Genomic DNA, 12,848 nt, shown 5'->3' on the forward strand with positions numbered 1-12,848 from the left:
TGCTTTAACATGTTTACTCAACTGTTATCTCATCTATTTGTAAAATGAAGGGAACACCTATGGAAATGTGAACTTATATAAGATGTCTTGCTGTGTGGAAATGGTTGTCAGAACTATTGCACATTCTGGCAATGAAGATAGACGTCTACCAAATATCTCCTGACTTCTTCAATTACACAAATATGAGAATATTTTTTTTAGTTGTATTTATTTTCTTGCATTTTAGTGTGTGGGGTGGGGTAGAGAATCCATGTTAGTTGCCTTTGTAGACATTTCTCCTATAGTGGCAAAGTCAATGGGGTGGATTTGCAGCTTTAAGTTTTGCCTCTTCTTGCCTGAATTGAAAATATGACCAAGAAGTAAGTTCTAGATGGTTGCAGTCATCATCATCATCTTTTCAATGTCTGCTTTTCCATGTTTGCAGGCGTCAGACAGCGTTTATTGGGGAAGATTTTTTTACAGCTGGATGCTCTTCCTGTTGCCAACTCTTACCCGTTTCCAAGCAAGGAAATATTTTTTTCCATGGCCAGACATGTTTTTGCAGTAGATTGGAAATGAATGTCACTGCTTATATGACAATGACACTCATTTACAAATATCACGTCAAGACCAGGAGACGCATACAGTCTCACATACATACATATTAAAGTATATATCTTAATGTTTGTTTTTATGTTAAGTTATATATAAAACAATTCAGCATTAAACTTTTTAATAAAATATATGTTTATTGCAGTGTAGAAGATGTTTATAAACCATTTAAAAAATACACAAAAACCGTTAGATTCACTTCAACATTTAAATTTAATTTGTCAAAATCTTTTCGTCGCTTTGAACCTGCATCTGTTCACTGACAAAATTTTGTGCTCCGTTAGTGAACAGGTCGCAGTTTGAAAGCGATGGAAATATTTTGACACAAATTAAATTTAAATGTTGAAGTGAATCTAAGGGTTTTTATGTTTTTTAAATGGCTTATAAACACCTTCCACGCTGCAATTGTTTTTGTTTCAGTACATGATCTCAGATCAAGTCACTTGCTATGCAAGTACATCACCGTAATATATGTTCGTTAAACTTTTAAATTAAAAGAAGAATGATGACAGTGACTTTGAAGTTTCCACCTGCTAGCCTTCACTGGATGTATTATAGGAAGGAAGGTAGAAGAGGATAGGAGGAAAGTATATTTGTAGGGTGTAGGAAGATATTGCTGGGTGATTTTGTTTGGTTTGAAGCAGGAATTGTATAATTGTTCAGTCAAGTGTGGAAATAACTTTGTACACGGGGGGGGGGGGGGTCCATTTTAGAAGTGTCAGGCTCATCTACCCCAACCCCCTAACTATACATTTACTCCCCATACATACAGCAAGCCTACTTACCATTTCACATAGCTCCACCTATCCTAGAAAAACAACTTGCCAAAGAATATATAAAGCAACATGGAACCCAAATTTACAACCGTCCAACAAAGGTTATCAGGTAGAAACTTCAAAGTTGCTGCCTTTTTGTAAAATATATAGAGGTGCATGAGTGGTTGTGTGGCTAAGAAACATGCTTCCCAATTATATGGTGTCAGGTTCAGTCCCACTGTGTGTCACCTTAAGCAAGTGTTTTTTTTTTTACTATAGCCCCAAGGCAATCAAAGCTCTGTGAATGAATTTGGTACATGTGTGTGTGTGTGTATGTACACACACACACACATATATATATGCAGCAGGCTTCTTTCAGTCTCCATTTACTAAATCTACTCACAAGCCTTTGGTTGCCCCAGGTTATAGTGGAAACACTTGTCCAAGTTGCTATTCAGTGAGACTGAACTTGAGAGGACATAATTAGGAAGTAATCATCTAAATCACATAGCCATTTCTGTGCTTACTTTGTGGATAAGAAATAGTTTTTGGTGCAATGGAATGATATGGATTACACAATGATGAAGGGAAGGGGGGCAAGCATGGCAATGCACACACCTTGTTCCTTCAGAAGAATATGAATGACTATAGATAGAGAGAGATGAGTAGTGTGTAGGAGTATTGTATGATATAGAATGATGGTTTGTCAACTGAATGATGTTTATTTGGGGGTGGGCATGGATAAGAGTCCTAGCCAAAACAGGATAACCTGACTGAAATAAAGATGTCAAGTGAAGTGAAATCATAGTCGTAGCTGATGCTGATGTCATGTAACTGGCACCCATGCTGGTGGCACATAAAAAGCACCTTTCGAGTGTTGGGTCTCATGGAGGCAAAGTGGCTGATGATGGTGGCACGTGAAAAGCTCCTTTCAAATGAGGACCAACACTCGAAAGGAGCTTTTCATGTGCCACCAGCATCAGCCACTTTGCCTCCATGAGGCCCAACACTCAAAAGGAGCTTTTCATGTGCCACCAGCATCGGCCAGTGTCCTAGGGTGAGTGAAGGATAAGAAATGTTACAGTATGACTGACAGCTTGGGGAGGAGAAGTTACAGGGGCAGTAGTGAAATATCTTCATGTAACACAACACAGACATTTAAATTGATAGGGTTTTTCTAAAGAATGTGGGCAGTACTTGTCAGCACAATCTTTTGGATTTCTCTGAGAGATGGTTCTCCTGGGATATTATCTAGATGTTTCTGACATCCCTTTCTTATACCTAGGGCACCTACAATAACAATTCTCGCTTTAAGATGCCACATCTTTTGTATTTCAATTTCCAGGTCCTTATATTTACTTAATTTGTCAAATTCCTTTACAGATATATTTTTATCACTTATATCTATTAGGGTTATTATTGTTGTTGTTGTTGTTTTACTTCTCAGAACATTTAGTCTTGTTTGTTCTGGTAGATTCTGTGAGAGCAGATAGCAGCCTGCTGTCAGAGATCTCACAGGGTCTCTTTCTATACATTATAAGCTTTGATACTTGGTTGTTAATTATTGTGGGAACCATTCAACCTCCAAATACCAATCTCAAAATCTTAGCTGTCCCCAGCAGAGCAGTTTTGGGGGCTTGCTCTACTCTCATGTCGATTCCGATTTCTTTGAATTGTTTCTCAAACTCGGTTCTTAGTATTCCGAGTGCCCCTACAACAACTGGAATGTCAGACACTCTCCTCAGAGTTCACATTCTTGCAATTTCAAAATCAAAGGGAGCAGCCATTATCATCATCATCATCATTATTATTCTTTGGCTTTGCTTTAATTTATACATGTTGCACCCATGTCTCATCCAGAGACATCAAAGGACAACAGGATTTTGCATCTGAAGATACTAACAGGTGAGGTGCCTTGCAATTAAGAAAAACTGTTATTTGCGTATTAAAAAAAAAACTCTCTATAAAATTTATAATAACACTGAATAAGTAAGATTGTATTCATATGGAGAGGAATTTATGTGAAATATGTGAGGTATCCACCAAGTATGACCATTTGTAATTCAAATATTTGGGGCTGCCCAGAATTTGGTTAATTTATTTGTTCACTCCTGTTGATATCATTCTAAGTGCCCCAGTAACAATAGGTAATGTTCTTTGAGATGCAACATTCTTTTGATTTCTGTCTCCAAGTCCTTATATTTACTCAATCAATGAAATGTTTTCAGAGATGTGTTTTTGTCAGCTGGGGCTGTTACATCAATCCAAAGACAAGTCTTTTTCAACATGATTTTCGCAATGATATCTGGTCAGTTAGCCTGCATTTCCTGATCAATCTGAACACTGAAACTCCAAAGGATGGTAACTTCAGTATCCTGAGCAGCTTCTGCTGGTTTGTGTTACCAACCAATTGTCTTTGTGAAGGAGGTTGTATGTGTAACTTATTGACCAATGTATGGACTGAGCTACCCTGCCACCTCTTTGCAAAGAGCATGCCAGCCAAGGGTTTTGTCATGATCCCTGACTCTAATAAATTATTTGCCACACAGTGGTTTTTGCTCCCATTTCTCCTTCGTGTATGGAGTAGGGGTTGTTTGGTTATATTTCTTGTTTTGCCTGGTCAGTTGGGGACACTTCCTCTGATTCTGGTTCATCTAACTGCATATCCCAAAGATATATTTTTACCTTTTTCATCACTGAGTGTAATATTTTGGTATCTTTGTGTTTCAGAATCAGTTTTAACATCCAGTTGTTTGCTTGTTGCAGAAAGTCTCTCATTGTTGCAATTTTCAACGAGAGTGCCTTCCTTTTTCAGGAGGTCCATGCAGTCTGTCTGCTTTTGAACGATACATATGATACATTGTGATCTGCTTTCGGGTTTTGTCATCAACTTTGTTGATCTCAGAGAGGAACCAACTTATAACATTGAAACAGTAGTTGATTACAGGCATGGCAAATGTGTTCATGGCCTCAGTTTTGTTTCTGGCATTCAACTTAGTTTATTTATGCTGGTGCCATGTAAAAAGCACCCAGTACACTCTGTAAAATTGTTGGCATTAGGAAGAGCATCCAGTCATAGAAACCATGCCAAAATATACAATTAAAGCTTGGTGCAGCTCTTCAGCTTGCCAGCTCCTGTCGAACCATCCAACCCATACCAGCATGGGAAACAGGTGTTAAATGATGATGATAATGTTGATGGTTGTTGTTGTAACTTTAGAGGCCAGTATGTATTTTTAAATGACCCTCCTTACAGGAAATCAGTTGGAGTTAAGTATGTAGCTTATTTAACTTGCTATGGAATTTATGGAGGCCTCCACCCTTCAACTGGTATGTCATAGTAACACTAAGCAGTGACTCAGATCATCCAAATGAATAATAGATGTAGGTGTTTATAGCTAAGCCAAAGCTACCACAGTGATTTAAAAGCTGCTACTGTCAGCATTTTCCTGCAGACATTCTCAGCATAGCTAAAAAGAGATCCAACAATTTCTTTTTACTTCTTACCAATTTCATTTACTGGTGATAGTAAAGTTTGGTTTCCCTTTGAATGATTCGTTTTGCTTTATTTAATCTGTTACCTGGTTTAACACCACCACCTGGCACTTGGGTATCTTCAGCAGAGTCCTCTCTGTTGTAATAAACTCTGTTGTAAGCAGGTCTCTGGCCTTTGTTACCTTCTTCCAATCGGCCACAAAGGTCCTGAAAATGATCATGGATGCTTTCTTTCCTTGTCTAAGCCATTAACCTTTTAGCATTCAGATTTCTCTGTCGATTGTGATGCTTATTTATTCTCATAGCTTCAGGATTTTGATGATGTCATCATCATCATCATCATCATCGTTTAACGTCCGCTTTCCATGCTAGCATGGGTTGGACGATTTGACTGAGGACTGGTGAAACCGGATGGCAACACCAGGCTCCAGTCTGATTTGGCAGAGTTTCTACAGCTGGATGCCCTTCCTAACGCCAACCACTCAGAGAGTGTAGTGGGTGCTTTTACGTGTCACCCGCACGAAAACGGCCACGCTCGAAATGGTGTCTTTTATGTGCCACCCGCACAAGCCAGTCCAGGGGCACTGGCAACGATCTCGCTCGAAAATGTGGATGTTTATTTTTAAAATGACATTGTAGGGTAGGCATGACGGGCCAAATCTAGCCATTTTGAACACGAAACAGGTAGAATAAATGGTCTGGGTATGGCCAATTTAAATGCTAAAGGGTGAAACAAATACACAGAGACACCATTCTACATGTACCTTGGTACTTTTCCTCTGTTATTGATCTGATCTTGGGCCTATGAATCCTATAAAAAGAGTATCATTTGCATGCTTGCTGAGTGTAATGTTGCTCTACATCCTCCAAGCAGGCCTAGAATAGTTATTGCAAAATAATTGACACTGCTTAGAATGTTTAGCTAATCAGTGGTTGCGAAGACCACAATCTACCAATTGACACCACAGTGTATATATTTATCTAGCAAAGACAGGAATGGGAAGAGATGTGGCAGGTATGATAGGTCGTGGGGGTGGCTACTAAAGAAGCTTCTTCAACTGCTGTTTGTTGCATTAAGACAATTCAAAGAGGAATGATGTAAACAAGGATTCCATACAAAATGGAAACAGGAATAGGAATTATATAAACAAAAATAAAAGAAATAAAATTAAAACAAAAATATAAAAAAAACAAAATCGGTTAAAAAAACACTAAAAAAAAAATACTGTCAGTAGCAAAAAATTTGCTTGAGTGGGAAGTTAATGGTGATATGTCTTGTCTCTGACCTGGCTGAGAGGAGAGAGGGAGAGTAGGGTTGGTGGGAGGAGAGAAAGAGAATGTAAGAAGGAAAGGGAGAGGATACAAGGGAAGATCTTTTTAGTTTATTTTATCCTTTTTTTTTTTATTATTTCTTTGGAATAATTATAAAGAGAAAGAAGCAAGAAATGTCGAGGAAAGTAGGCGGATGATTTAACGATATTTTCTTATTGTAGTTTACATTGCCAACATTCTGCATTCATATGGAGAATATAAAACAAGTTGTAGCTGGATGTGTATAATAACAATAGAGATTATTTAAGCAGTGGTATTTACATAGATGTTGGGCTGCCTGCCTTGCACTTCTTCATATATTTAGGTCAGCCCTGAGTGGACAAAGCTGTGTTATGTTTAAAGACTGACAAACCTTATCAGATCCATTATGGTACCCCTCCCTGATCCAGTTGAATGACTTAATAAAAGCACCCCACAGCATTTGTATTACTTTTTCTAATTGGTTTGTTACTGTTGTTAATGTTGTTGTTGTTGTTGTTGTTGTTGTTGTTGCAGTTGCTGAAAGCATTGCAGGGAAGTATTTGAATGTAAAACTATTCAGCTATTCTCTCCACCTCCATCCCCACCCCACCCCCACCACTCTGCTTAAACTACATTTATATAAATACTAACCAACCTATTATTGAAAGGGAAGTCTCTTCTTGAAATTCAAGTCAAAACAATTTATACTCTTGGCTTTGTTTATTATTGGTTTCTGTTATGTAACTCAATCTGAAAGTTTGTCTTGGGAATAAAAACAGCAAAGCACAGTTTCTCTGTTCATAAGGTATCTGCTGAAATAGTTTGTCAGGTAAACAATACTTTTAGAGTTTCTTTATATTTACTTTAACACCAGTTGGCAGCATTGGTATACATCCATGCACACACACACACACACACACATGCACATTCATATAGTGTAGTGTAGTAACCAACATTCTTAAATTTCTTATTTTGAGCAACATATGTGATGGATATATTTATTTACCTTTGAAAAGGAGGCGTTTAAATATTTTAATATCATTTATAGTTTGTCATTGATATTTTATTCAATATCATTGATATCATATTACATTTTCATTGTTGTTATCATCCTCATTTAACATCTATCTCCTATGCTGGCATGGATTGGAGGATCCAATAAGATCTGATGATCCAGGAAACTGCTAAACTCAATGTCAGCTTTGGCATGGTTTCTATGACTGGATGCCCTTCCTAATGCCTACCACCTGTGAAGTCACCAAGTAACTTGCAAACCAAAGACCCCTTGACTGAGTAGGTATGCGGTATAGGGGGAGATGGCTTTGTACCAGGTGATGATATAGAGTTGTCTTGATGTAGAGGAGATACATGGCTACCCCAGCAGGAAAGGGAGAAAGGATGTGGGGATAGTGTATCAAGGCTAAAATTACAGCAATCGAATAATCAGTGCCATAGTTAGAAGAGGGATGAAGGGATGGGTGTTAAGAAGACGAGCCGTGGAGGTTTGATATGGACAGACGGGGTGGGTGTAAGGGCATAAATACAAATGGTATGCTTTTAGGAGCTCATTTTTTTATTGAGATTGTTGGGTTTTCTCAAGTGCAGCAAATCACCACTCATCTTAGTCCTCTTTCATCTCCTCCATGAGGCTTAGCATCCTGTTGTTGATCTTCACTACTTCATTCTGCATCTTCTTATGTCTCCCTCTTCTACATTTAGCTGTCCTCATCCATATGCATCACATACTAGTGCAGTCTTCTCTCCAGCACACTACATCTGATGCCTCTTATGACCGGTTTTTCTCTCAGCTCATTTGCACTTTGTTAAACATGCACAATGACGTTGTACATCCAGTGGAACATTGATGGCTTCATTACTTTCTAGTTTGTGCAAGTCCTCTGCATTTGTTCCCTACATTTCACTACTAAATAGTATTGCAATTCATACACAAGCGTCTTACAATTAACCTTTCATCTGAGAGAGAAACCTTTTGTTACCAACTGTAGCTCTGTAAATTTTCTCCTGCTGGTTCTTATTCTAGCAACTATACTTTCTGAGCATCCTCCACCATTGGTAATTAGGTCATCTCAATCAGTGCTTCTCAAACTATCTGATGAGGTGAACCAGCAGTTTTTTTTTCCAATGTGCCAGGGACTGGTAATATTAATTTATACCAGAAACAATATATATAATGAATATAATAAAAGTTGACAATTTATTTTTTATCTTATATTTATTTTGTAAACAAATAATACAATGTTACAAAAGCATTTTATAGTGTTTCTTTCTTTTCTGGAAACTCAATGCGAACTGGCCGCTGATGGCACCAGTCCACAGACCACCACTTTGAGTAGCACTGGTCTAAATGACAGAAAGTATTTACTATCTCAATTACCAATGATTCCAAACTTGGTAAATGCAGTCCACTTGGTCAGCATTGTTCTATTTCAATAATTTATAGCAATTAGAAGACAGCAACAGAGCCCAGTTTGGATCTTCACAGGAGTCATGGAAGGAATTGGTTTGTTTTCAGTGAGAAGTTAAAGAAAGAAGGGTGAGATATAATTAGTGATAATGGTAAACTTGTTTCCAAACAGAAAAGTCTGAACACACCAAATTATGGAGTGTCCTTCTTGTTCGGCCAAAACACTGTCCACATCACAACATGGACTGTGGAATATTTGGTCATATTACTGACCAGCATCAGAGCAATCACTTCCAACAACCCTATATTACCTTAGGTGGTTCATTTCTTTGCATATTCTTGGAACGAGCTGATTCAATCACTCACTACACAGAGTTCCTCGTTACGTGTAATTATTCAAAAGACACTTTTTGTTGATCCACTTCTTTCCATTGATGATTCCTTCAGTTTGTTTTTTTCTTCTTTATGGTTACTTTCAAAGAATTTATGTCCAATATGGCATTTTCTCCTCCACAGCCAAGGATTTAATGTTTCCAGGAGGGAGAATTCATTTACAAGTTTTTTTTTTTAAAAGTCCAGTTTAGCTGAACCTTATAGTTCCTCTTAGATATGTTCCTGTTTTGCATTTCTCCATAAAAAAGCATCTTTGGCAATCAATGATTTGGCATTCTTTGAATGTGGCCAATCCACCACAGCTGGTGGTGTCACACAGTTACCTCAATACTATCGAATTTGCTCCAATGAAGAATTTTGTTATTAGTAACATAATGATTTGTATACAAACTCAAAGTTTGTATTCTATTGAATGCCTTCTCAAATGTGGTGTCTGTCTTGAGCAAGTATCTCCTCTTATACATATCTAGTGTTAAAATCACAGAAAAATATCATGTGGTGCCATGGATATTTGCTGCTGATGAAGCAAACAAGCAAGAATCTGGGTCTAATGATTCCACTGTTGCTGTTGGGCAACCTCTGCCTGCTGCTGAGAGTTTTCTGCAATTCTTAACACTGTACATCTACAAGGAATACTTGCTCAAGATAAATACCACAATTTAGAAGGATTTCAATAGTATACACATGTTATGCATGTATATAGATCATTAATTTTGAACTAATACTAGTTCCATTGCTAATAATGAAAATTTGTAACATAGTTTTACTAATGTATGCACAAGATTGTTTACTGTTTCATCTAATGGAAACATTCCAACCTTTCCAGATTTCTTTGATAAAATGTCTAGTTTTACATCAATTTCAGAAGCCTTTAGCACAGTTTATCAATGACAGTCTCTGCAAGACAAAATTTCATCAGCTACATTAGTATGTTTATTAAGGATACTTTCTTGATAACAGAAATGGTTCACTTTTTTAACTGGGTGGTCGTGAATTGGAATCTGAAAGTGGAGGCTGCATCAAGACCTTCATTTTTAAATATTAATTTCTCAACAAAAACAGTCATAAGTATTCACAAATGTGTCTGAAGTGGCCTGAAAATCTTCAAAATAGTTCTATCTGATGGTGAAGAGAGAAGTACGGGTATTGATCTTTCCAGCTGTTTTGAGTGTAAAACGGTTGAAAGTACCACCATCCAGATGGTGAGATTTGTAATATTTATTACAAAAAGAAAGTAGGAACAAGAACATCACAAGGGGTTAGGGGGTAAGCATACACAGAACACATGCACATATATATACACGTGTACTCACAATAACGACAACAACATTATTATAACACTAATGTAAAAATGACCAAACTATCACAATACTCACCATATGTTGCTCTACATACTCAGTAACACCAAAATTCAAACTTTTCTCTCATATCTTATGGCAAGTGACATTATTATCTCCCCTGTTTGGCAGCTTCTCTAGAAAGAAGTGCAGTATATGCATCTGCACTCAAGTGCCATCAAGGACATGGTGTTTTTTAAGTGTAGAGTACATAGCAACTTGATACTAAGTAATCAGTGTAAACAGTGGGTACCCTACTAGTACAGAGAATGATCTTTGGCAGACTGACAAGAATTCAGGACTCGAGAATTGTTACCAATATGAGCATCCATAAATGATGCCCATGAACTGCTCAAACAACTTACATTCTGTTATCATTGATGTCTTATCACAGATGGAACTGGTTGTGATAAGATAATATTACATAATATGAGAAAGGGGTTGAAGAACTATTACTTCTGATAGAGAACAGAAAATCAGGGGTTGTCATACAAAACCTAGATTTCTCTTTTTTTTTTTTTTGAATATCTCAAATAAAGTGAAAAGATGCTTAGTGTAAGGGTCCATGAAGAAGAGAAAATTAAGAGGAGTGGCTGTGTGGTAAGTAGCTTGCTTACCAACCACATGGTTCTGGGTTCAGTCCCACTGCGTGGTACCTTGGGCAAGTATCTTCTACTATAGCCTCGGGCCGACCAAAGCTTTGTGAGTGGATTTGGTAGACGGAAACTGAAAGAAGCCCGTCATATATATGTATATATATATATATATATGTATGTGTATGTATATGTTTGTGTGTCTGTGTTTGTCCCCCACCATCGCTTGACAACTGATGGTGGTGTGTTTACGTCCCCGTAACTTAGCGGTTCGGCAAAAAAGACCGATAGAATAAGTACTAGGCTTCCAAAGAATAAGTCCTGGAGTCGATTTGCTCGACTAAAGGTGGTGCTCCAGCATGGCCGCAGTCAGATGACTGAAACAAGTAAAAGAGTGAAAGAGAATGAATTTACTTTAGACTTGAAAAAGTTCAGGTCATAAGAAGTGGGGGAAAACAATGAGATAAAAGAAAGCCCCAAAGTCTAGCAGTTCAAGGTAAAAAGCTGCAAGTGTTGAAGGAGGAGTATTTGGATGAAGATGGTGTGAGTTTTGATGCAGGTGAGAAGGCAGAAAGTGATCTGGAACTAAGAGAGAAAGTTCATTATAACACTTCCTGTGATAGTAACAAAAGAAAAAAACAATGTGACAAGGGTTGTAGAGTTGAAGCAAGAGAGGGACCAATCAAATTAGAGACTCGTTACTAAACTTTGTTTGACGAGATCCAAATGAAAAGATGGTGCACCTGCCCAAATATGACAACATCATTCCATACAAGAATGGATTGTGGACTTGTAAAAATACAAAATAGCTTTGGATTTTAGGTTGACCTTTGTTGGACCAAATAGTGACCCAACAATATGGGAAGCAGACCTACCAATTGATTGTATGTAGGCTCCCCAAGAAACATCAGGTGAGAAATTAAGAGGAAGCATGTATGTATATATATATATATATATATATATATATATATATATGAATTAAGAGCAAGTATATATATATATATACACACACACACATATCATTTGGTAGACATAGATATTTAAATAGGCAGATATAAGTATTTCTTCTTAGGCATAGACACAGCTGTATGGTAAGAAGCTTGCTTCCCAATCACATGGTTCTGGTTTCAGTCCTAATGCATGGCTCCTTGGGTAAGTGTCATCTACTATAGCCCCAAGCCAACCAAAGCCTTGTGAGTGGATTTGGTAGATGGAAACTGAAAGAAGCCTATTATGTGTGTGTGTATTTATTCCCACCACCACCTCTTGACAACTGGTGTTGGTTTGCTTACATCTCTGTAACTTAGCAGCTTGGCAAAAAAGACTGATAGAATAAGTGCTGGGTTTTATATATATATATAAAAGTTAAATATTTTATCTTTACAGACAAATATATAGAATTACTGCTGTCAGCCTTGAATAAGGAGGGATATAAAAAGATGTAAGGCAGAATTTAAACACTATTATACTTTTATTTAAATGCTTTCATTATTTAATTCTTTTCTTGTTGTTGTTTTTTTCAAGAGAAATGTTCGTTGCCAGTGCTGCTGGACTGGCTCCTCTGCAGGTGGCACGTAAAATACACCATTTTGAGCGTGGCCGTTGTCAGTACCGCCTGACTGGCCTTCGTGCCGGTGGCACGTAAAAGCACCCACTACACTCTCTGAGTGGTTGGCGTTAGGAAGGGCATCCAGCTGTAGAAACTCTGCCAAATCAGATTGGAGCCTGGTGTTGCCATCCGGTTCACCAGTCCTCAGTCAAATCGTCCAACCCATGCTAGCATGGAAAGCGGACGTTAAACGATGATGATGATGATGATGATATATATATATATATATATATATATATATATATATATATAAATTCTCTACATAGACAACTGTAGAGGTGTCACCTCCCTCTTTCCTCTCTAACTTCCACCCTTCTCTCCAATTCACTTCTACTATCTCTAACACCTCTGTTAACT

At 37.6% G+C, this 12,848-nt stretch overlaps 1 protein-coding gene across 1 annotated transcript in view; it reads right to left on the bottom strand.

The window, feature by feature from the left end:
* Positions 1-10,424, bottom strand: part of LOC106873547 (actin-binding Rho-activating protein) — a 53,100-nt gene extending 42,676 nt beyond the window's left edge. Inside the window, exon 1 of the mRNA XM_089353217.1 lies at positions 10,329-10,424. The gene's annotated coding sequence lies outside the window, so the exon portion shown is untranslated. The remainder of the gene's footprint in view (positions 1-10,328) is intronic.
* Positions 10,425-12,848: the final 2,424 nt, after the last annotated feature.

Source organism: Octopus bimaculoides, chromosome 6 (genome assembly GCF_046866305.1).
Source record: "Octopus bimaculoides isolate indiv1 chromosome 6, ASM4686630v1, whole genome shotgun sequence".
NCBI classification, from domain to species: Eukaryota; Metazoa; Mollusca; class Cephalopoda; order Octopoda; family Octopodidae; genus Octopus; species Octopus bimaculoides.